The sequence below is a fragment of the Orcinus orca genome, chromosome 6, assembly GCF_937001465.1.
Source record: "Orcinus orca chromosome 6, mOrcOrc1.1, whole genome shotgun sequence".
In the NCBI taxonomy this organism is placed as follows: domain Eukaryota; kingdom Metazoa; phylum Chordata; class Mammalia; order Artiodactyla; family Delphinidae; genus Orcinus; species Orcinus orca.
Window position 1 is genome coordinate 9401218 of NC_064564.1, and position 26565 is coordinate 9427782.

Consider the following 26565-nt stretch of genomic DNA (forward strand, 5'->3'; position numbering starts at 1 on the left):
TTAGCCAGTATGTGAACGCAGAGGAAAAGTTCTTAAAAGAAATGAAAAGTGCTAGTTCAGTGAATACTTGAATGATAAGAAAGCAAGATAGCCTTATTGCTGATATGGAGAAAGTTTCAATTGTCTAGATAGAAGTTCAGACCAGCCACAACGTTTCCTTAAGCCAAAGCCTGATCCAAAGCAAGGCCCTAACTCTATTCAATTCTATGAGGGCTGAGATAGGTGAGGAAGCTGCAGAAAAAAGGCTTGAAGCTAGCAGAGGTTGGTTCATGAGGTGTAAGGAAAGAAGCTGCCTCCACGGCATAAAAGTGCAAGCAACGGACTTCCCTGGTGGCGCAGTGATTACGAATCTGCCTGCCAATGCAGGGGACACGGGTTCGATCCCTTGTCCGGGAAGAACCACATGCCGCGAAGCAAATAAGCCCGTGTGCGCCACAGTTACTGAACCTGAGCTCTAGAGCCCGTGAACCACAAGTACTGAGCCCGCGCACCTAGAGCCCGTGCTCTGCAACAAGAGAAGCCACCACAATGAGAAGCCCGGGCACCACAACGAAGAGTAGCCCCTGCTCAACACAACTAGAGAAGCCCTCGCGCAGCAACGAAGACCCAATGTAGCCAAAAAAAACAGTGCAAGGAAAGCATCAAATGCTGATTTACAGCTGCAGCAGGTTACCCAGAAGGTCTAGCTGAAATAATTAATGAAGGTGGCTACACTGAACAATAGTGTTTCAACGTAGATGAAACAGCCTTCTGTTGCAAGAAGGTGCCATCCAGGACTTTGATAGTTAGAGAGGAGAAGTCAATGCCTGGCTTCAAAGGACAGGCTGGCTCTCTTGTTACGAGCTAATGCAGCTGGAGACTTTAGGTTGAAGCCAGTGCTCATTTACCATTCCGAAAATTCTAGGGCCCTTCAGAATTATGCTAAATTGACAGCCTGTGCTCTATAAATGAAAAAAACAGACGTGGAAAATTGCTAGATGACGCCACTTCTGTTTACAACATGGTTTACTGAATATTTTAAGCCCACTGTTGACACCTACTGCTCAGAGAAAAAAAATATTTATTTCACTATATTACTATCTATTGACAATGCACCTGGTCACCCAAAAGCTCTGATGGAGACTGACAATGAGATTATTGTTTTCATGCTAAGCCAGCATCCACTGTGAAGCCCATAGGTGAAAGATAATTATGACTGTCAAGTCTTATTATTTAGAAATACAGTTTGTAAGGCTGCAGCTGTCATAGATAGATAGTGATTCCTTTGATGGTTCTGGGCAAAATCAATTGAAAAATTTCTGGAAAGGATTCACCGTTTTAGATGCCATTGAGAACATTTGTGGTTCATGGGAAGAGGTCCAAATACCAACATTAACAGGAGTTTAGAAATAGCCATCCCTAATCCTCAGGGATGACTTTTGGAGGGGTTGGGTTCAAGACTTCAGCTGAGGAAGTCATTGCAGATGTGGTGGAAATAGCAAGAGAACTAGAATTAGAAGTGGAGCCTGAAGATGTGACCAAATTGCTTCAACCTCATGGTAAAAAGTTCATGGCTGAGGAGTTGCTTCTTATGGATGAACCAAGAGAGTGGTTCCTTGAGATGGAATCTACTTTTGGTGAAGATGCTGTAAAGATTGTTGAAATGACTCTAGAGGATTTAGACTATTACTATAAGCTTAGTTGATAAAACAGCCACAAGGTTTGAGAGAATTGACTTCAATTTTGCAAGAAGCTCTACTCTGGGTAAAATGTTTCAAACAACATTGCATGTTACGGAGAAACCATTAGTGAAAGGAAGAGTCAATGGATGTGGCAAAATTTATTGTGGTCTTATTTTGAGAAATTTCCACGGCCATCCCACCCTTCAGCAACCACCACCCTGATCAGTCAGCAGCCACCAGCACTGAGGCAAGGCCCTCCACCAGCCAAAAGATTACAGCTCTCTGAAGGCTCAGATGGTGCGTAGCATTTTTTAGCCATAAAGTGTCTTCAATTAAGGTATGTTTACTGATTTTTTTAGACACAATTCCATTGCACACTAAATAGACTAGAGTAAATATAACCTTTATATGCACTGGGGAAACAAAATTCATATGCCTTGCTTTATTGAGATATTTACTTTATTGTGGTGGCGTGGAACCAAACGTTCAGTATCTCCGAGGTTTGCCTGTATTAATGAAACCCAGAGAATAATAATTTATAGAAAAAGGGAGTAAAACGCTGTGTCAAATCCTGCTGGGTGATCAGGTAGGTTAAGGACAGAACATATCCAGTAGTGGCATAGAGTTCTTGATGACCTTAACAGAAGAAGAATCTCCAATTATACTGTTGGGAGCAGAGTTCCTTTTGAAGTCGATTTAGATGAATGACTAGGTTTAGAGGTGACTCAATCGAGACAAGGGCAGCTAACTCTTTTTTTAAAATATGTTTAGTGCTAAGGAGTGGAGAAAGGAAGGTACCAGGAGGGAGACTGATAGCTCAGAGCAACAGTGGGACTTCTGGAAGGGGGAACATAATTCTGTGAGTAAAGAAAATCTAGAATATTTGAATGTTGAGAGTGAAGATAACAGAAGACAAGACGAGAGTCAAGGTTTGGAGTAAGTGTCTTGAGAAGGTGAGAGAGAGCTGTATCCAGAGCATAAGGGGCACAAGTACCAGAGATGCTCATTAAGAAAGAGGACTCTTGTATGTAAAATGGAAGGATAGAGAAAGGAATGAATGCAAGTGTAGGGACTCTAGCTTGTGTTTTTAAAAAGTTGATGTAGTTTGGTTTGATGGTCTCTATCATCTTTGTAACATACAAGACAGAGGTAGAAGCGTGGAATGTGAGCTACTCAAAGTTGTGAGATAAGGCAAGAATGTTTGAAACAGTTGCTTCAGGATGTGGCTCTTGGGTTGATTTAAGAAACAGTAAATTTCAAGGCTGAGCATTGAGACCAGTGAACACTAGTGACTGAGATTTAAGGGTTAATCATTCTGCCCTTTTGAGTCATTTTCTCCCCTTGACTCAGCAACCAAACTGCGAGCACTGATAAGATGAAGAGTCAGACTTGTCCAGAGCTGGTTCAAGCTGCGTTTCCAAAGCTTTGGCGAAAGATAAATTGAACTTATGACCCAATGATTCTAAAGTGATTAGGAACTAAAACTGTATCCAGCAGAAGATGAAGGGATGAAGACAAATAGAGAAGTCAAGGGGATGCCCTCAAGACAGCAACCATGATTCAAGATAGAAGGACAGGAGTTTGGGATAGAACATGAGATAAATGGATTTGGAGACTAAAAGATGGAGTGATTTCAGCTTAAAACATGACTGAACTTCTGGAGGCAGTGATCCAGGTGGATTAGAGGAGATGGATGGACAGGAATGTGAAGCTAGGTGTTAGCTCAACCCTTTCATGCATGTGACATTGACTTCAGAAGTTCTGAAATTCGACAGAGAATCAATTCATCAAATATTCCAGTATATTCATCAAAAGTTATTTTAAGTCCATGGCTTTTTTTCCCAGAAAGCATCTAATCTTTTTGAATTATCTGTCTATGTCCTTGCTCCTCTCTATTAAGAGTAGTTTGAGACACATAGAGATTATACACTTTGTATTCATGGTTTGTCTTTTGAATCGTTCCAAACATAAGATTAATATAATCATCTCTTTCCATCTCTGGCTTTACTCCAGACCTCAGAGAATTAATTCATTCAATTAGTAGAATATTCTGTATTCAAAGGAAGTCTTCTTTGAAAGTAGAAATAAATTATCCTTCATGGATAGATTGATTATATATAACCTAATCTCAGAATACTACGATGTACCAAATACATCACATACATGAAAAAAAATGCTTATATAAAATATATATTCGAATCAAGCAAGTGAAGGAGAGATTTACATTATCTTTAGAAAATCAGTAAGACATGTTCTTGTTTTTAAAATTAAGTCCCCAAGCAATACATCAATACATTCTCATTATAAATAGATCGGTAAAGAGAGGGACAGCAGCAAGATGCTGGGATAAGAAGTCCTAGCCCCCATACCCCCATGAAAACACAGACTTGATAATGATTTTAATAGCAAAATCCCTTTATGAGAGGACCAGAACCCAGTTAGGAATTTTCAGTACCTCAGGCAGGCACAAAATTGAGATCAGCCACACTGAAATGGGTGGGGAGAGCAATTTCACTTTCACTGCATCAGCCCCTCCCCCAAGCTGGCACAGCGCAGCACTGAGAGATCATGTCCCCTCCCTGGTGCCGGAGGAAGAGTGTGAGCTGGTATCCTCTGTCCCTGGCCTTTCAGTGGGATCTCTGAAGGGTGGCTTTCTGCCTCGACTTACACTGAGTGCTGAAAGAATTGGAATAGTCCGGATGCCTGGGGCTGCTGAGGGATGAGCACATTCCTGTGGCCTGCACTGCTCTGTGAGGCTTGGAAGAGGTGCAGAACGGAGGCCTTTCCTGCAGGAGAGAGGGAGGAGTGGAGTGTGACTGCAACGCCCCGGGCAGTGCAGTGGACTCCCTGTGGTGCTGGGTTTTGCTCTGTCTCACATAGAGGGCTGAAGAATCCAGCATCCTCCAGGTGATTGGGACAGTGGTAGCCAGCATGGCTTTGGGATATGGAAGAAGGTGCATAACTGAGGTTGCTTCCTAATGGGGGGAGAGGAAGAGTAAAGCATGCCCCCAATGTCTCTGGTCTTCCTGTGCACCACACAGAGGCTGGTTTCTGTCTCCTCTCATGTGGGGTGATGACAGAACTGACATAGTCACCAGAGGGAGCAAGAGGTTATGAGCTACTGGAGAAAAACAATAACAGCAAACTAAAAACAAAAACAGCAACAAAAAAGCCTGGGTGTGTTGAGCTGGTAAGAACAAAGGTCCAGATTCCCTAACCAGGCTCACTGCTGAAGGTCTTTCCTAATCAAAGGCAGCCTGTAAAGAGTGGGAGAAGATGCTTTTTCTTCAAATGCACACACATCATTGCAAAGCTACAAGGAAAATAAAGGCTCATGAAAATCATGAAATCATGAAAATACAATCCAAAGAATAAAGTAGATCTCCAATAACTGACCCTGAAGAAATGACTGTCTATAAACTGTTTGATAAATAATTCATGATAATTGCCTTAAAGTTGCTCAGTGAGTTACAGGAGAACACAGACAACTAAATGAAATCAGGAACACGATACATGAAAAAAAGCTGAGAATATCAACAAAGAGATAGAAAGAACCAAACAAATCCTGGAACTGAAGAACACAATAAGTGAACTAAAAAATTAGAGGGATTCAGCAGCAGATTTGAGCAAACAGAAGAAAGAATCTGTGAACTTAAAGACAAGCCATTTGAAAGTATTCTGTCAGAGGAACAAAACAAAAAAAGAAAGAGAAAGAATAAAGAAAGCCTAAAGGACTTATGGGACAAACCAAGAGAATAAATATAAACATTGTGAGAGTGTCAGAAAGAAAAGACAGAAACAAGGGGGCTGAAAACTTATTTAAAGACATAATGGCTGAAAATTTCCCAAATCTGGGGAAGGTCTGACCATAAAGACCAAAATTCTGAATATGATGAATCTACTTATAAAGTCTCTAGCAGGAAACACTAGAACCAGTCTGTCAAAATTTAAGGAAAAAGAATTTTGAAAGCAGCAAGAGAAAAGTGACTCATCAAATACAAGGGAACCTCCATTAGACTGTCAGCAGATTTTTTAGCAGATTCTTTGCAGGTGAGAAGGGAGGGGGATGATACATTTAAAGTGCTGGAAAAAAAAAAAAATGAAACAAAACAAAAAAAACATACCAACCAAGAACATTATAACTGGCAAAGCTGTTTTTCAAAAGTAAAGGAGACATAAAGACTTTCTAAGACAAACAAAACCAGAGTAAGTGCATTACTACCAGACCTGCCTTACAAAAAATGCTAAAGGGAGTTCTTCAGGTTGAAAGTAAAGAATGCTAAACAGCTACATGAAAGTATAACACTTGTTGGTAAAAGTAAATATATAAACAAATACAGAATACTGTGGTACTGTAAGGGTAGTGGGTAAATCACTTTTCATTCTAGTGTCAAAAAGTATGAAAAGTAACTAAAACGTGCTAAAAATACCCAATTTGAATAGATGTAAATTGTGAAAACAATAACATAAAGTGGGGGAAGGAAAGTAAACTGTAAAGGTTTTGCGTGCAGTTGAAGTTAAGTTGTTGTCAGCTTAAAACAGACTTACATTATATGATGTTTTATGTAAGCCCACGGTAACCACAGAGAAATATTTAACCTAACTGACATTTACAGAACGTTTCATGCAATAGCAGCAAAATATGCATTCTTTTCAAGCACACGTGAAACATTCATCAGCACAGATCACATGTTAAATCACAAAGCAAGTTTCAGAAAATTTAAGAAGACTGAAATCCTATCGAGGCAAGGATGCCCACTCTTGCCATGGCAATTCTACATAATACTGAAAGTCCTAGCTAGAGCAATTAGGCAGGAAAATAAAAACCCATAAATCTGGAAAGAAATAAGTAAAATTATCTCTTTTGCAGATGACAGTCTTATATGTGAAAAGTACTAGACTCCACAAAAAGACTGTTAGAACTAAAAAATGAATTTAGTAATTGCAGGATACAAAATCAACATTTAAATCTCAGTTGCATTTCCTTATTCTACAAAGAAACTTTCTGAAAAAAACAGTTAAGAAAATTAAGAAAACAATCTCATGTAAAATACTATCAAAACTAATAAAATATTTAGGTGTTAACTAAGGAAGTAAAAGACTTGTATACGGAAAACTACAGAACATTGATGGAAAAAAATTTTAAAAACACAAATAAATGGAAACACATTTCATGTTCATGGATTGGTAGATTTAATATTGTTAAAATGTCCTTACTATCCAGAACAATCTACAGATTCGGTGAAATCCTTATCAAAACCCCAATGACACTTTTTTTACAGAAATGGAGAAACAATCCTAAAATTTGTATGGAAACACAAAAGAACCTGGATAGCCAAAGGCGTCTTAAGCAAGATGAGCCAAGCTTAAGGCTTCACACTTTCTGATTTGATTTCAAAATACATTACTAAGCCATAGTAATCAGAACACTTTGGTACTGGCATAAAAACAGACATACAAGCAAATGGAACAGAAATCAAGAGCCCAGAAATAAACCTATGCAAATATGGTCAACTAATTGTACACAAGGGTACCAAAAATACACAATGGGGAAAGGAAAGTCTCTTCAGCAAATGGTGTTGGGAGATTGGATATCCACATTCAAAAGGGAACAATTATCTTATACCATACACATTAATCAAGGCAAATGAGTTAAAGATTTAAATATGTAATTTGGAACTGTAAACCTCCCTGAAGAAAACTTAGGGGAAGGCTTCATGACATTGTGCTTGGCAATGATTTCTTGGACATGACACCTAAAGCACAAACAACAAAAGCCATATTAGACACATTCAACTACATCAAAGTAAAAAGCTTCTCCGCTGCAAAGGAAACAATCAACAGAGTGAAAAGCAGCGTTCAGAATCGAAGAAAATGTTTGCAAACCTCATATTCGATATGAGGTTAGTATCCAAAATCTATTAGGAACTCCTACAACTCAACAGAAGGTAAACAAATAACCCAGTTTTAAAAATGGACGAAGGCCTTGAACCGACATTTCTTCTAAGAAACATACCAATGGTCAAGAGGTGTATGAAAAAATGCCCAGTATGACTTATCATCAGGGAAATGCAAATTAAAATCAAAATGAGATATCACCTCACACCTGTTAGGATGGCCATTACAAACACCAACTACAACAACAGATGTTGAGAAGGATGTGGAGAAATTGGAACCCTTGTATACTGTTGGTGGGGATGTAGAAATGTTACAGCCACTATGGCAAGAAGGATGGCTATTCCACAAAAAAAATTAAGATAGAATTACCATGTGATCCAACACTCCCATCTCTAGATGTACATCCCAAATAATTGAAGCCAGGTTCTCAGAAAAAAATATGCACCTCCATGCTCATTGCAGCATTATGCACGTTAGTCAAGATCTGGAAACACCATAAAGGTCCATCAGCAGATGAACGGATAAAGTAAATGTGGTCCATACGTACAAAGAATATTATAAGCCTTAAATAGAAGAGTATCCTGCCATATGTGACAACATGGATGATCCCAGAGGGCATTCTGCTAAGTGGAATAAGCCACTTACAGAAGGACAAATATTGCATGATTCCATTTACATGAAGTATCTAAAGTAGTCAAGCTCACAGAAGCAGAGTGTAGAATGGTGGTTGCAGGGAGTGGGGAGAAGGGAACAGGTATAAAGTTTCAGTTACTTAAGATGAATAGGTTCTAGGGATCTGCCCAGAGCCTGGCACCTAAGGGCAACAGTAATATATGGTGCACTTAAAATTTAAGAGGGTAGACGTCATGCTGTGTTCTTACCGAAATAATAAAGGAAATTAATAGACAAGTACATAAATTAGTAAAGATACAGTATACAAAAATGAAATGTTGTGGTTGGATAACTCAACCCACTCCCCAGAGACAGTAGTTTTATTTTCATCCTACTAGTAGTCTTTCCTCCCTTTTTCAAAGGTGTTTTTATTGTGAAACATGTTGAGATTCATTGAAGAAATACGTCAAGTACAGGTAGTTTAAAAAGGAAATGAAAATCATGCTCTTGTTAGTGAGTTTGCTAGAAGTTGTACGTCTAGATGTGCGCAGCGTATTTTCACTTACTTTCATAAATGTAACGAATTGCTATGTAATATTTTATAGATTTACCACATTTAACCTTACCCTATCGCTACATGTTTAGGTTGCTCTAAGTATTGCCTCAACGAATACCTAATAATCTTTTTTATTTGTCATTTCTGATCATTCCTTTAGAAAAGAATCCTAGAAGAGAGAGAGATATAGGTGTAAGTGTATGAATATTTTAAAGAATTTTGAATTAAATCACCAGTTTTCCTAAAATCTCATACAAATAAAGATTAATTTTGTTAGGACTATTAACCGTGCACCACTTACTATAATAGTTTCATTATTAATACTTACATTTTTTTTAATTGTTAAAATTTGTGTTCATTTTAGGAACACAATAGCTATGTTAAATATTCTTTACTTATATATTAATATCTGTAATGAACTTATTGTTTTGATATGTACGGACATTTTCACCCGTGTTAATTCTTTGTTCCTTTTCCTGAGGAAAATTATCTAATGTTAACAAAAGGGACCTGTTTATTAGATTAATCCACCTCTTATTAGTTGGCAAAGAACAACATACCTAATGCATTATGAAAGAGGATAATTTTTTTGTCTTCTTTTTGTCACCTGTTTTGTTTCGTTTGACTTTTACACTTGGGGACTGTGGCCATAAGAAATAGGAAGCCAGAATCCTGGGGCTTGAAAGGCTGCTTCCCCCGTATGAGGCTATTCTGTATGATCTTCCTCCCCCTCCAACCTAGAAAGAACTAAGAGCACGTGATAAATAAGAATGATTCTGAAAGGGAGGGAAGTGTTTGATGAGTAGTGAAGCATTAGAGATAAATTAGCTTGCTATGCAGTTTTATCCAACTTCTGATGATACGCCTGCTCCAGACCCTGGTGAGTGACATTCTAGGGCTTGGCTGAGCTGGCCAGTTCCTCATGTCTCTTTTGGAATCAGTCTAAGTAAACAGAAACTGTCAAACAATTCTAGCTGCTATCATCCCCACAAGGGGCTCTTCCAAGCCTGGAATTGGAGGGATCTTTAGTCTGGAAACTAACCTGCTGTATTCTTTAGAAGGTATAAATTGAAAGAAGGAATATTAGCTTATTTAGCAGAGTAGAAGAAATAGAAACGTACATGTACACACTGCTATATTTAAAATGGATAACCAACAAGGACCTACTGTATAGCACAGGGAACTCTGCTCAATATTATGTAACAACCTCAATGGGAAAAGAATTTGAAAAGGAATAGATACATGTATAACTGAATCACTTCACTGTTCACCTGAAACTAACACCATGTTGTTAATGAACTGTACTCCAGTATAAAATAAAAAAGTTATTTCCTGAAAAAAGAATGAAATACATTGTATCAGTTTCATTCTTCATTTTATCTGTAACATCTAGCAAAAAAAAAAAAAAAAAAAAGAACTTACAGGACCTGGGAGGGGAATGGTAATGAGGAGTTAACCAAATTTCCACACCCTTTCCCTGGTGCACTCCCAAGTTGGTGCACACGTGCCGTGGAAACTGGGGGTAGAACATGAAGCTGAGACTAGGCAGAGGGCCTTAACGTGTGTGTGCAATGCTTGCAGCACTGAATTCTCTCCCTGGCACCCCAGATTCTCCCCACTCCCAATCCCAGGCGAGAGGCTTGAGGTTTATTATCTGACGATATTGAACAGAACACCTGTGGACTTGGACATACAGGTGCTGCACTGGAATGTAGGATGAGGCGTCTGGATTAAAATAGGGTTGAAGTAAAACTTTGCATATTGAAGTTTTGGACGCTGACCAGCCTACCTTCTCCTCTTCCTCTAGCCTCATTCTGCCCATAGTACACATATGATGGGATATTGGTGGAAATGTCTCTAAAGAAACTGAAGGGACCTGGGGAAAGAAATAATCCTCCAGAGACCAGCATTTAGGAGAACAGCACTGATGAGACAGCTTGTGCACCAGTTGACCAGCCAAAAAGAAGCTTATCAGGCAACAAGCTGCCTCTGAAATCACAGAGCAATCATTGGCCTTTAGTGCCTCAGTCTTTTTTATTCATTTTAATAGATCTTTTTAAAAATTATTTATTTATTTTTGGCTGTGTTGGGTCTTTGTTGCTGTGCGCGGGCTTTTTCTAGTTATGATGAGCGGGGGCTACTCTTCGTTGCAGTGCGCAGGCTTCTCATTGCAGTGACTTCTCTTGTCGCGGAGTACAGGCTCTAGGCGCGTGGGCTTCAGTAGTTGTGGCACGCAGGCTCAGTAGTTGTGGCTCCCGGGCTCTAGAGCGCAGGCTCAGTAGTTGTGGTGCACGGGCTTAGTTGCTCCGCGGCACGTGGGATCTTTTCAGACCAGGGCTCAAACCCATGTCCCTGCATCGGCAGGTGGATTCCTAACCACTGCACCCCCAGGGAAGCCCTTTAATAGATCTTTATTAGAGTATAATTGCTTCACAATACTGCGTTAGTTTCTGTCGTACAACAAAGTGAAGTAAGTCAGTGCCTCATTCTTAATTGTGCATGATGAGCAGATAAATGTGAGTCCACTGAAGAAATACTCCAAGATAACAGGTATAGACCACATCAGCAAAACCAGGAAATAAGAAAGAGAGGTTGGAGATCATTCAGAAATCCAAGGAAAACTAACAAAGTCATTACTCATATCCTCAGACCAGAAAGAAAAACTGGACTTCCACAAAACAAGAGTATGACACCATGAAAAAGTTGGAGAATAACAAAGGTTACTTGGAAGTTTTAAATATGATAAAATAAAAAGAAGAAGAAGGAATAGAAGATAAGGTCAAGAAAATCTGCAGAAATTTTTTAAACATTAAAAATAGAAGATAGAAGATAAAATTGAAAATGTTAGTGAAAATGGCAGAAACAAATTAAACAACCGGTGAATTCTGATTTGCTTGTCTGAAGGGTGCTGCAAATTATCCAACACCGTGAATGAGAGCGACCCATCCCAAGAAGGTCAAACACCATTAACTGTCAGTACAGTGTGGATCTAAAATACATAAAATGATCTTAAAAGTCTGTAGAAGAGATAGAAGGATAATAAAACAGGTCACATGCGCAGAAATGAGATTAAATGATACCACATTTTCAACAGCAAAAATAAAGCAATGTCTTCAAAATTTTGAAGAAGTAGTATTGGGTATACATCTGCATCCAGGTAATTAATCCACATACAGGCGGAATACAAATCTTTTCTAAAATTTCATGGACTAAATACTTTTACTTCCTTTGAATCCATTCTGACAAAGGTGCTGGTGGAGATGCTCCCATAAAACTAGAGTGTAGTTTAGAATGGGGAAGAAATGGAACCCGGAATATAGGTTCCCAAATAGGAAAGAGTTGGTGAGACCTTCTAAGATGCCAGGTATTCAGTTGTCCTCTAAGGTAAATAGTCCAGGTTGAAATAACAGAGGACTCCAGGAAACAAAAATAAAGCAATTATAGATGATCAGATTATGTTGTCTGTTATAGTATTTTATTGTATGTCTGCTAAAATATTATGTTACATAAGTATGTTAGCCTCTAGAAAAAACTACAGTTATTCTTATGAGATATTAGCTACTACCATTTGAAAAATAGGGATAGATCCGTCAGAAAAGGTGAGAGGAAACTGCTAAGAAAAATTAAAAGTTTTTTTTCTAGATAATAGAATTGGAGTGGAAAAATTATGGAGAAGAAAGCTCCTTTTCACTGTTAAATGTTCAATAATGTAAGCACAAATATATGCATATTTTGATAAAATGAGAGTGCAAATGTCTATCATAATAAAACCAAAAAGACTAAAATTAAAATAACTAAGAATTGAAAATAAGCAACTGAATAAAAATTAAATTAAAAATTAGAAGTTCATAAAAGTAAGAATGAGTAATATGAGAAAGTAGAAAATAGCGAAACAAAATTCATATTTTATCATTAGGACCAGAAAGTTTTTAAAAAAAAAAATCAGTAAACTAGACCCTTTTCTGACACATTTTAAAAAAAGAAAAAAGATAAATACAAACAAAAGTATTGGAAAGAGAGTGGGGATTAAACAGTGGTAATGAAGCAAAAGAACGAAGTAATAACAGCATGAAATACAACTCTTTGCCAAAACATTTGAAAATATAGATGAAGAGGATGATTTTAATAAGTTATACTACATCAAAATAGCCTCCAGTATATACCTGGACATTACAGTGATTACAAATAAATTTACAAATTTGTAAGTGATCTAACCTAAAAGAGCACATCAAGGGAGTTTAACTCTCAAATCCTGTCAGCCCTTCAAAATTTGCTGTGTAACAAGAATGCAGGTTTTCAGGGCTTTTCTTTCATGTGCACTTTCCCTTTTCTTTTTCCTCTCTTTTTTCTTCTCCTTTCTCCTTTTTTCTCCTTCGACTGCTCATAACTACCTATTTGTCAAAAACACTGAATTGTTACCTTGACAGTAGATAATGGCAATATGACAGACAGCTAATGATAGATAATGAGGAAAGAAAGTCTTGTTCATTCATTCATTCAATAAGTGTGTATGTGTGTGTGTGTGTGTGTGTGTGTGTGTGTGTGTGTGTGTGTGTGTGTGTGTGTGTGGCATGTGCCTGCATGGACTGGAAGAAGAGAAGAAACAGATCTAACACAGGCAGCCACATTCTGCTCCAGTGGGGTGTAGACATTTGCTACCCGGGAGCAATTTTGTAGGGGGCGGAGATCCATAGGCATTTGCTCCTGGTAATTCAGTCACAAAATGAGATTATCCATTTGAGATAAGAAAATTATTTTAAAGTGAGTACGAGATTCATTCATGCTTTCTGACTATACTGTGTTCAAAGCCGAGAGCTAAGGCTCTACCTTCTTTCATCCAGGTCATGTTAAATAAAATCACTTCCTTGCAATTTGACGTTACTGTTGTCTCCCGAACTTGAAAGAACGTTTCTTTCGTAAGAAGTGGAGTTTATTTCCAACAAATGTAAAAGCATTTGTGATATCCTTGTTGTTTTTAACTTAATTTTTTAAAAATTACATTTTGCAGTGTGGGAAAACACATTTCAGATTCTCTGCAACTTGTATGTGAGAAATGGAAAAGTTTACACCCACTGTTTTTTTTTTTTTTTTAACACTATTTTTGGTCATTACACTTGCAGATACGAGTCAGAAGTCTATATGATCTGGAAATGAGAAAAATAGGGACAACTCTTTTGTGTGTGGGTCTGACTTTCCAAATTGTGTAAAAATGACCCAAACAAGAGAAAAAGTGCTAAAAATAAGAACCAATAACAGCATTTTTAAAATTAATTTTTATTGGAGTATAGTTGCTTTACAATGTTTTGTTAGTTTCTGCTGTATAGCAAAGTGAATCAGTTATACGTACACATAATATCCACTCTTTTTTGGATTTCCTTCCCATTTAGGTCACCATGGAACCAATAACAGTACTGAAAAGCAGTAACCTTAAACTGATGTGATCTGCATTTTCACACTACAAAAAGCTAAATAAGTAACATGTTGTAAATATAATGACCAAATGGGCTACTGTCCTCTCCCTCCAGTACAACATCTACAGAATCTTCTCCACAATATTTTGTAGCAATACTAAATTAAGCAATACTTGTCACAGAGTTGTAGTATATGTGGTTGCCGTCTGCTCTTCGTGTTTCAGATTTCCTCATAGGAAGAATTTTGAATATGCTGCCGTGTTTTCCACCCCAGTTTTGTATCTGCTGTGATTGACAACCTGACCCATGCTTAATTCATTGCTTACCTGCATTTTTCCCGCTGTAGCATACATCTAAAGAATATACACGGAGAGAATGGGAGTCAAAATTAGAGCATTACTTTCAGATGATTTAGATTTCTCAAATTCATCTAATGGAATCTCACTTTGACTATGGCAAAATAAGGATTTCTGTAATAGTAAATTAAATACTAGCTTTATTTAGGAAAATAGGGACGTCTCTCCCACTTTCATTCTGATATGTTGTTCTGAGGAACATACGAAAGCCCAAGCATTTTACATAACCCAGAGATTTTAGGAATATACACCCCATGTGAATATATGGGTACCATCCAGCTTACGGGTATAGGGAGGAAGAATGTTCAGAATTACCTTGTTAAAGGGTGAGGCTTGCACCCAAAATAAAAGTTGCCCAGATAATATGTAAATGAATACCACAGTCTGTGTGTATCTCTCTCTCTCCCTTCCCCCCGTATATGTTTGTGATGGATAACATTATTTTGATATTTGGCACATCCTTAGATATTTTTAGTAAATGTTTCTATATACCTGTAAATAATATTTGAGAATGTGTATCAGGATTTTTTATTTTTCTTTTCCATCTCTGGCTTCTTTCTGACTTTGGGCAAAATAAATTATTTTAGTTACCGTCATAGTTACCGCTGGCTTATTAACCAGGGTTAATCGGAACATTTCAAGATTTGATGGGAAAGATTTAAAACTGCATTTAGTATTATTAAAATATGACTTGAGCTTGTAAATGGTACCTTTTGGCACAGACACCATGATTGATAGGCACCGTGATTCATCCTAAATCTCGGTAAAACGAAATGGCTCCCGTGTGTTTGATTTGTTCCTTGGGACCCTCTTCGTGATTGACGCAGATAATCACATGATCACCAGCACCTGAAATAAGTATTGATCTTCAAGATGTCTGAAAGGAACAGATGAGTTATCACAGTCTCTTGACAGTTGAGACTTCTAAAAAAAATGTCTTTGATAAATTTGAAGGCTTTGATATTTTTCTCTGGATCAAGTCTTCCTCTAAATATTACAAACGGACAATTGTTTTACCCCCTTTTAAATAGCCTGGATTTATGACAGACTATGATAGACTAAATAAAACAAATCAGAAATAAATACTATTCTAATACAGAAAATAATAACCTTTATGAAATTTTAAAATAATTGTGTTACCAAGTACTGCTCACCTCATGGCATGCCAATAAATAGAGAGACAGGTGTCGAGGCAAGAAACAGTGACTTTATTCAGAAAGCCAGCAGATGGAGAAGATGGTGGACTAGTGTCCCAAAGAACCATGTTCCCCAAGTTAGAATTCAGGCTTCTTTATACTAAAAGGGGAAGGGGGTGTGGCCATTTGTTGCAAACTTCTTGGTGTGGGTCAGACCCTGGAGGGGATGTGATAATCCTTTGTTCTTGCAGCTGGCCACTTAGGTCTGATCACAATGTTCCTGTAAACCTCCAACAAGACAGTTATTTTCTGTTCTGCAACTTTATATCTCTATATGAATGAAAAGTGTTATGCCTTTAAAGGTCAAGCCTGGGAGTCAGAGCCTTGAGAGAAGGCGAACTTGGATACTTCAGGCTATAGGCAATATTCTTTTACAGTTTGGGACAAGGTGCAGCATGACCAAGTGCAGGCAACATAGCACAACTGTTAGAGCTGAAAAAATAGATCTGCTGTGGAAGGCTTGGGTACAAACCTTTCTCTGCTCCAATCTCCAATGTTTCATTTTGTTTGGCCTCACTATGTGTCAGCTCTTCTGTCTCAGTTTCAAGTGGACATTCTGGTAGTGAAATATTTGCTCTCTGAATAATTAAAATTATTTTGCTGTTATTGAGCTTTTCAGTTTTTTGTTAAAGAATGAAACCCTGTATCTTCCACACCTCCAGATATTATTTTCATTAAATTGTGAGAAAAACAAGGATAATCTTTTACTTGTTTTTTAAATATTTATATGGTAGTCACAGTCATTCTTTAAAATCTGTTTTTTTATTCATGTATGTTGACGCATGAGTATCATTAATATAATAATTTATTTTTAAATATGTTTAAATGTTTTAGCAGGTTATGATTGTGATTTCATTATATGATCCCACTTTTTAAAAAAATCACAAAAGAAACAAAAAAAAACAATAAAAGAACACCTAAAAATGAATTCATTGAGATGAATACGTACCAAAATTGGGTTCTTAAACACTCAAAGTAATAATAGAATTTCAATAGTGGAAAAGTAATTATAAGGAATAAAGCAATAAAAATCTCTGAATTTTCAGTGTAAAGTACAGTATTTATTTATGTAAGTATATTCATGTAAGCTCTACAGTAATTTGTTTTTCAACCTGGCTAAAGAAAAGACTCTTTAGAAGTAATAAATTGGAAATTTCAACCACAAATTTAAAAGTAGTTGGAAAGACAAATAGGAAATGAACAGGCATATAAACTTCTATGTTGCTTTTTATGCAGGGACTCTGTAATTGGAAATTTTACATGTTTTCTTCTCTTATTTTCAATGCATAAGGGGAACTCTGTCCTCCAAAGAATAAGAGGAACTGTGAAAATAATTGGGGTTGGGGACCCTCCATCAGTATAAATGACATTGCTGGTTAAGAATGGCAAGAAATACTTCATTACTCTGGAGACATCATTGAATGAGCTGGTCAAAGCAAATTAATTTTCCACATAACTCAGCCTTGTTTTTTTCTTTTCTGTTTTTTTTTTTTATTTTAGGAACCACTACTTTCTTAGTTTGACCTACCTTGGGTGGTAACTTTTAAAAATATAGTACATTTTCCCTCCTTTCTCAGAAACCAATTTACATAAGTAACTGCCTTGAAGATTCTATCATCATTATGATAATAATTACCATGAATATCATAATCAGCATCCTTATAAATGGTATTTTAATTTCTGCTATTATAGTAATAACCCATCCTATGACTGACACATACAAAATGCAGTAATTAATTAATTAATACATTTTTTGAGTTGACTGAATGCTAATGAAAATACAGATAAAAGCAATACCGTGTTGCATTTTTAAGAAAGAGGAATTTTAAAAATGAATAAACTGGCTAATTCTCATTAAGAAGACTGCATTTACCTTTAAATTATTTTCAGAATAAGAATTAAAAGGCAATTCCAAAAATTATTTATAGGTATGAAATTATATATTTTAAGATCTGAGACTAAGTTTGTTTCTTTTTATATATATATACAAATAGAAATGAAAAGGCCCTTTGATCATCTAATTCTGCTTTCTCATCCTGCAAGTAAGACAAAGCCTTAGATAAGTTTCATGTAGCAATGTAGGTTATGTACATTATATGTGGTCTTATGTAGCTGGCTTGTTACCTTGCACAGCTCTTTTATTAGTGGAAGTAGAATTCAAATCCATGTTTTCGAAATCATGTGAATCGTCTTATAGCATTACATGTTACTCTTATTTTTTGATGCTAAAGCATTTGTGTTGATTGATGGAGTTTTTCATTTATTTCTCTTTATGACCAAAATAATTTGAAGCAGCTAATCAGAGTTACAATACAGTTGTTGTGATGATTAAAAATACAGCCGTATGTGTCACAACTGAGAATTGAATTTGGGGTTCCTTGTTGTTGTTAATTTTCTGAAGTGTTTCTTCACAGTCTAGGAAAGTACTTTTTCAAAAATGAACACTGAAAACTGCGAGTTAAAATTAAGTTATAACGACAAAATGGGGAAGAATAAATTTTATCTTACTCTGCTGTAATAGAAGTTGCATATTTTTAGCTGCATTGTGTGTGTTTTTCTGTTTCTATTTAAAAAACATGCCTAAAACATAGAAGAATATGAGATATATTTGTGATTATTCTTCAACCCCAGTAGGTATATGAAAACATATATATCCTTTATGCATATACAGTTGACCCCTGAACAATGCAGGGCTTTCCCCAGTCGAAAATCTTTGGATAACATGCAGTTTACACTCCATGGCCGTGGTTCATCTGTATCCATGGTTCCGCATCTGTGGATTCAACCAACCACAGATGGTGTAGTACCGTGGTATTTACTTTTGAAAAAGTCTGCATATAAGTGGACCCAGGCAGTTCCAACCGATGTTGTTCAAAGGTCAATTGTATAATGTGTTTTACTGATACTTCATATCTATATTTTTGTCATGAAAACTGTCCAAATCTTATCCAAGTGAAAAAAGAAAAGTGATAGAATGCATGTGCATATGTATGTGAATGTATGTGCATGAATGTGTTTGTGTGTGTATGTGCACGTGTGTCTATGCATGAATGTGTGCATGTGAGTGTGTGCTTGTGGGTTCAAGTGTGTGTGTGTGTGCACGTGTGTGTGCAGGTATGCAGAGAGAGGTGTAAAGGTGGTCAGGGGACAGTAAGAGACTCAGAAAGTCAGAAAAATTTTTCCACATATCAAATGTAGCTTTCTCTAAATATGGGTGATGTGTTTCTTCTTAACAAGTTATTTAGAATTACCATGTCTTTTCTCCTACATACAAATTATAATAAAAAGGTCATTTTCAAAAGTTAAAAAGTTTATCACCTAATTTAACTTAGAGGCTAAGCCCTTTTAAAACACATGATAAAACTTCTTTAATTCATATATTATTGCAAAATCGAGTGATCATAGCAATAACTAAAATGTCATAAGACCATGCATAATTTTAATAATCTTGAAAAGAGAACTTTGGATAACATAAGTATTTATACCTAAGGTGCTTTTCCCCCCACTTCATTTTTTAGCCAGGGATGACATAAATAAATAACCATCAGTTAAGAACACTAATTTAGAAAGTTGTGTGTGGGTATTGATTAAATTCAAAAGACTCAATTTTCAGTCTAAAGTTTTGTTTTGATTACAGTATTAGATTGATTTTAACTGTTTTATCCATAGTGTAATATTAAGTGATAGGACTATTGAATGGATATGCATTTTATGAAAAAAAATATACATTTAATCTTATTTATTTTACATGTCTATACATGAGTAGATAAGGAGAAAATTGAACAATGAGTAGAGGCCTGACCTTGAAGAATAATCTGGTTTTTTAAATGGATTCCAGACATTTTGGAGGGCAAATCTGAATGTGGTTTGCAAAATGAGTGTACTACTAGATGGGGTAGAAAATATAATAGAAAACTGTTTGTTGGGAAAGAAGGTCGAAACACCTTGGCTAAGTTATTACTTTGTAGTTTAGAAGGATTATCTCTGGATGACGACGTGTATGGAACATGGAAAGGAAATTTTTAAATGATTCTCATTCTTTTATGCATCTTGAAAAAAGGAAAACATATTCACAGATTTCCTTGTAAATTTAAAATATATTTCTGACATTTGGGGATATGTTAAAGAGACAGCTCTATATGTGTGAGTATTTTCTAGCTTAGATGCTCCTATTCTGTACCTTCTAATAGACATGGTGCCCTCCTTTCTCTGTGTAGAGGGTAGGTGTGCATCGTGTTCCCTGATGAACAAGGTCATTAGATGTTCATGGATGCTTGATGTGATCAGAAACAGCCCTGACTTCTCTCTCACGGGCTTCCTAATGATGACAAGGGCTGCTGAGTGTCACGGTGTATTGGCACTGATGGAAGTTGTTATGCTGTTTAAGAAGAAGGTTTGGGCTAGATGAGTATGTGGGTTCTTATTGTTACTCATATGATATCAATGTTGATCACAGCCCAGGAATTCTTGTCAAATTTTAATGTGGAACGAGACCAAAGGTAAACAAAAACTTATTTGCAAAACTGGGTGATTTGGTTATTGTCTGAAAATAAACTCCACACTCTAAATCCTATGACTGTATGCATTAGTTAATTCATGCATTCAATGTATATTTATTGAGCAACTGTTACCAAATTAAGTTGAATGGACCCCTGCTCCAGTCCTAGCCTGGAGGAGGCCCTCCGCTTCAAGGGGAGGGTTCTTTTTCTGTTAGGGTTCCTGCAGCCTAAAACGAAACCGAAGCTGAGATTGAGGTAGTGTAAGCTTTATTCAATGGCCAAAGAATGGAGAAGCAGGAAGTTAGTTCACAGATCAAATTCTCACCCACATGGAGAGAGGGATTTGGCTTTAAAGAGTAAGGACAGTGTGGGGAGGAGGGAGGCTAAAGATGGGGAGGCTTATGCATTAGTCTTCCAGGGAAAGGGGCAGAGTTTCTCCAGGAATGGGGTGCTGCCCTTTTTCTGTCCTTTTTTTGGTCCATAGCTTCCACTCATGGCCTCTGGTAGGTGTGTCATTTAGTAGCTAATGTAGTAAAATCAGCGTAGGAGACTCTGGGTCTGTTGAATGTCAGATTCGTCACCATCTTGGTTCCAGCTGGTTCTATCTGGTTTTTGTTTTTCTTGCAGTATCACTTCCTCCCTTTTACTCCAGACCCTGTGACTAAAAGAGATATGTTAGTTCCTGTTCCAGAGGGGTTGGTGGAGCAAGGATCTGGCAACACAACTGCAAGACACCAACACTGCTTTATGCACTCTGAGTACAGCAGTGAACAAACTCTCCTGAAGCCCGGAATCCCTAATGATCAATACCACCCATCCTATTTTGAGTAAAATCCAAAGTCCACAGCGTAGCTTACAAAAATCCACATTTTCTGATCCTCCTCTATCCCTCTGCCTGATTTCCTTCTCCTTTCTTCTGCCTACTCGCACCTCCCCAGCACATTAACTTCTTCCAATATACCACGACCTCAAGAACTTCCATTTTCTGTTGTTGGAACACTCTGGAACACTCTGGAACACTCTTCCCCCAGAATTTTTACTTGGCTCATGTCCTCACTTCATCCAGTTCTCTGAATAATGCCAATTCCTAAGAAGAGTCTTTCCTGTCCTCTTTGTCACTCTCTGTCACAATACTTGGTTTATTTTCTTCAGGGCACTAATTACACCTAAGACTTTATGTGTATGTAGATAGATAGATAGAAGATAGATGATAGAAGATAGATGATAGATAGAAGATAGATGATAGAAGATAGATAGATGATAGAAGATAGATAGATGATAGATAGAAGATAGATGATAGAAGATAGATAATAGAAGATAGATAGATAATAGAAAATAGATGATAATAGGTAGAAGATAGATAATAAGTAGAAGATAGATAGATAATAGGTAGGAGATAGATGATAATAGAGATACCTCCCTACCTCCTCCACTAACATGAAATCCCCAGGACCATAGTGATGGTGTCAATTTTGTTCACTGCTTCGTTTCCAGCACCAAAGACTGTTCCTGGCACATAAAATGTTCTCAATAAAAATTTATCAAATGCTTTTAAAATGAATGTACACATAATTATTTAAGTTATAATTTGTAGTAAATATCCAGGGCTGTGAGTTCTTCTAACAGGTGAACTTAACTTGCCCTGAGTGTCAGAGTAGGTGTGCCCGAAAAGTGATGTCATCAGAGCGCCTTGTAGGTAATGAAAGATTTGAGCTTAATGAAGAGAGTATATGCTGGACACAGGTAGCTCTGAGGGCCTGCAGCTGTGAGAAACGGAAAGATGCTCAAGGAGTATTGAGGGGAGATTTTGATGAGGCTGGAATAGTGGTATGCTGGTGAAAGTCAATAACTGGCTCTCTGTGATAAAAGCCCTACTTCATAGTGCTTGTTAATTCCTGAGGTATTAGTGCTTCCACCATGATTTCGAGCTGCCGGTATGGCATCACTAACTGCAGAGTAGGGTGAATATGTACAGTAGGACTTCATTATATGATAGTTCCAGCATACAGATATAGTAGAGAAGGAAGGCAGTCCTTTTATACTTATTTTTTTTTTTTTTTTTTTTTTTTGCTGTACACAGGCCTCTCACTGTTGTGGCCTCTCGCGCTGTGGAGCACAGGCTCCGGACGCGCAGGCTCAGCGGCCATGGCTCACGGGCCCAGCCGCCCCGCGGCATGTGGGATCTTCCCGGACCAGGGCACGAACCCGTGTCCCCTGCATCGGCAGGCGGACTCTCAACCACTGCGCCACCAGGGAAGCTCTATACTTAATTTTTGATCATTCTTTGACTTAATTAAATGGCAAGAGCCTCCTGAAATATCTGTAACCACTTTATCTTCACGTGTGTGAGATCTGCATGGCATAACCAGGACCTCCAGCTATCTAAACAAAGTGACAAGTAGTATTCTCAAAGGTGGGAGATCAGAATTATTCAAGTGCAGTTAAACCTTCCTTTGCCATATCCTCCACATATAATTCCATGAAAATCACTGTTCTAGAGGAAACCCCTTCAAGAAATGAAAGAATCTGTTCATATATCTAAGAGCTGGCTAATTGCAATAGAAAGACAAGGAAAAAAATCAACGGAATACACCGTAACTAGTAATAAACACCTTATTTCTAGAAAAACCTCTAGACTAAATACCACATCCGTTTTTTAGATCATCAAAATCATTTATTTTTTTAAGGATGTACTTTTTTTTTTTTTTTTTTTTTGTGGTACGCGGGCCTCTCCCGTTGCGGAGCACAGGCTCCGGACGCGCAGGCTCAGCGGCCATGGCCGCTTCACGGCACGTGGGATCTTCCTGGACCAGGGCACGAACCCGTGTCCCCTGCATCGGCAGGCGGACTCTGAACCACTGCACCACCAGGGAAGCCCAAGGATGTCCTTTTAATATGAACACGTTCACACAGTAAAACATCAAACAGTACAAGACATATAAGTTAAGGCTAAAAGCTTCCTGTCATCATCTCAATGGCTTCGTTGTCCACATCTCTTTTTCAGGATAAATAATTGCTTTCACTTTTGTGAGTCTTCCTGGCCTAATTTAATGTCTTTATATGTCTTCCTGTGCCTATATGAAGCACTTTTTCCACTTTGCATACGTCTTCAGGATTCAGCTGATTCTGTGTGTTGCATTGCATTCCGTCCTACAAATGTGGTTTCTCAAACAATACCCAGATGGTTGTCACTAGGGTTCCCCACAGCTTTTGTATCTATTGCTCCGGAATTTGGCATACTCCAGGATATTCATCCACTTTTTATAACAGTCTCATCAAAGTACGCTTTGGTTTCCTCCAACAATTTGAAACGATTTGTTTCGCTTTTCAGGATTTCTTTTCTTTGCAAAATATTTGATCTCCTAGTGACCTTGCATTACTTAGGTCTCTTTGATTACCAGCAGAGGCTGATTCTAATTAAGAAAGATACATTTATTGAAAGATAGTGAGTCTTCACAGAATAGACGCGAGACTGGGAAAAGAGTCTTGGAAGCAGACAACATGTTAAGGTAACATAGTGCACACAAAGCGACAACTGCCTTCAGCGAGGACGTGGACGGACCCGACACACTTCTGTCCACAAGATGTATCAAGAGAAGGCAGAGAGCAAGAGAGAGCCATGAGCAAATATTGGCTTTCAAAAGCTTATCATAAAAAGATGATCAAAATAAGTTATTCACATACAAATAAAGTAATAAAAGATTGTGTAGCTGAAAATGTGCATCACACGTCTGAAATCTACACTCTCTTTCTATACAACCCTGGATGCCACTTCTCTTTGTGATATTTCTGGTTAACATGACGTGTAACCTCAATAGCGTCTAAAAATGTAGGACATTGTTACCTAACTGCCTACAAATTGCATTTCTTTTGGAATTCTGATTAATAAGATACATGGTTATAAGTTATTTTCTAAAGAGTGCTACCAGATCATAAAAGTCAAAATGAAGCTCAAAACTACACTCTTCTTTGTTGGTCTCTTTCTACATCATTTTATCAGATTATTATATGCACTGAATTGTGTGTTTCTTGTAAAGAAAATATCCAGTTCTTTGAATGGCGCACATTTTTAAGGGTGCCTAATACATAAAAGGACCTCAATGCAAATTTGTTAAATAAAGCTTTAATATGGAGAAGAGCTTGTATTTTTCATTTCAAAATACTCCCTAGGCATCAACAAAACAGGACAGGCTTGCATTTATTTTAGTTTGAAAATGAGACATCCAGTATATCAGTTACATGAAGTCTTCCAGGAGGTTTTCAGCTTCAGGTTAAAGTGAAATTTTATTTCTCAATAATTGTTGGATATTTGCAACACTGTAGGCATCTAACTATTTTTTTTTAATAAGGACTCAAGAGCAGTTCTTATTTGGAGTAAGCCATGAAATGGTTCATCATATTTACTGAAAATAAACAATATTGTTAGCTGAGTACTCATAATTAAAATATGCAAAATTTGTTCTCATTTCAGAAAAGTGATCATAAAACAACAAAAGAAAAACCCACAAAAAAACATAGATTGTTTTTTTCTCTACTTCTAGCAACTTAATATGCCCGTCCTGCTGTTCAGTTTTCTGTGTCGTAAAAAGTAGTAATGAATGACTGTTTCTATCTTTTCTACTCCCTTCATGAGCTAAAGGAAATTCTAGTTTGTTTTCTCTATTTTCCTCTTTACTTTTTCCCCAGAGATTGAACAATACCAGTGATAATCTCTGGATATAAAAGGAAGACTGGGGGCTCTGAGAACGAGTTAAAGACAGGGAAGGGGTGGCAGAGGCTGGCGCTAGGGCTAAAGAAATGGAAACTAATACAGCTTCCCTGGTGGCGCAGTGGTTGAGAGTACGCCTGCCGATGCAGGGGACACAGGTTCGTGCCCCGGTCCGGGAAGATCCCACATGCCGCGGAGCGGCTGGGCCCATGAGCCATGGCCGCTGAGCCTGCGCGTCCGGAGCCTGTGCTCCGCAACGGGAGAGGCCACAGCAGTGAGAGGCCCACAAAAAAAAAAAAAAAAAAAAGAAATGGAAACTAATGAAATGTGTTTTTGAACTTTCTGCATCACTGTGCCCCCAAGAAAACTAAAGACACTTAACTTCATTTCAGGTATTTAAAAAACATACTTGTATTTGTTTACAATAGGCCCATTTTGGCCCATTTCGTGCTCTGAGAAGAAAGGAAAAGGACCTCGATTTTAGAAATGTTGAAAAAGCAAGGCTTTGAATCACGATCGTACTTTTTGATTCACACGGAGCAAAGGGCTGTCTCATCACTTGAGACATGATGAATGGATGCTGAACTCTAAAAGCAGTAGCATCGGAAGTTAAGACAAACAATTCTGAGGTTGGTGTTGTTTGTATCATGTTGCAGAATTGTGTTAGCAAAAGAGGATCAATTTTATTAAGCCTGTTGTGCCATTTCTTTGTACTTTTACTCAGAAATACACACACACACACACACACACACACACACACACACACCCCTGGGAAATTTAAATGATACCCTTACTTTTGTCTAAAGATGTATTTCTAGATCTAGATCTTAATAACAAATGTGCATCAGAAATCTCTATCATGCCCCAGATCCTATCTCAGAGCCCCTCCAGTAATGATTTGTAAGACATTCTGAAGATCACACCCTCCCTTTTCACATAGGCAATTTCACTGATGATTAATACAAACATCACACTTTAGATCTTAAGTGGAATGGCTATCAATTAACTTTTGAACAACTGACTTTTATGCAGTAATATCTATAAGCTTGTCTAAATGGACACACTCCTCTTCATCAGCTTAAAATACATTACTGAGTGATAAGTAGATTTCTAAACCGAATGAATATTATAATTGAATTACTTTTAAAAGGTATGTAGCTTTCCAGTTTCCAGTAAAGCGTGTAAGGAGCTTGGAAGTTGCCCCTCCATCCTAACAACAAGTAAGAAGCTGAACAAACCTAAAAAAACAAGAACTCTTCTTAGATCCTTAAAATAAGTGAGATCCTTAAAATAAGTAAAATAAGGGTGAACTGCTTCCCCCAAACTTGGAAAGAGCAATCGGCAAATATAGATAATTACAACCTACCAGAGCAGAAATGACCATGGGCACGAGTGTCAAAGTCAGATCTGAACTGTGGCTGACAGATCACTGGATGGTCCGTGTAGACAAGTCTGTGGAGAAAAACCCCAGGGGATCCGAGCACTGGGGGCCCTCCACACTTCTGTGAGTTTCACCTCAAGAAGTTGCACCAGGTTCTCCCAATGAATGTAGGAGAACCATCCCCTTGTGCTCCTGGCAGGAGGATAAAAGGACCATTTTGAAATACACCAGAGCACTCTGTTCTTCTTAACGTGTTCTGCCCCCAGGAAAACTATTGAACCAGAGTC

The 26565-nt window shown here is 37.6% G+C and overlaps 1 long non-coding RNA gene across 1 annotated transcript in view; it reads left to right on the top strand.

Moving 5' to 3' along the window:
* LOC125964780 (uncharacterized) overlaps positions 1-25207 on the top strand; it is a 268784-nt gene extending 243577 nt beyond the window's left edge. Inside the window, exon 2 of the long non-coding RNA XR_007478056.1 lies at positions 25056-25207. This is a non-coding gene — a long non-coding RNA (uncharacterized LOC125964780). The remainder of the gene's footprint in view (positions 1-25055) is intronic.
* Positions 25208-26565: the final 1358 nt, after the last annotated feature.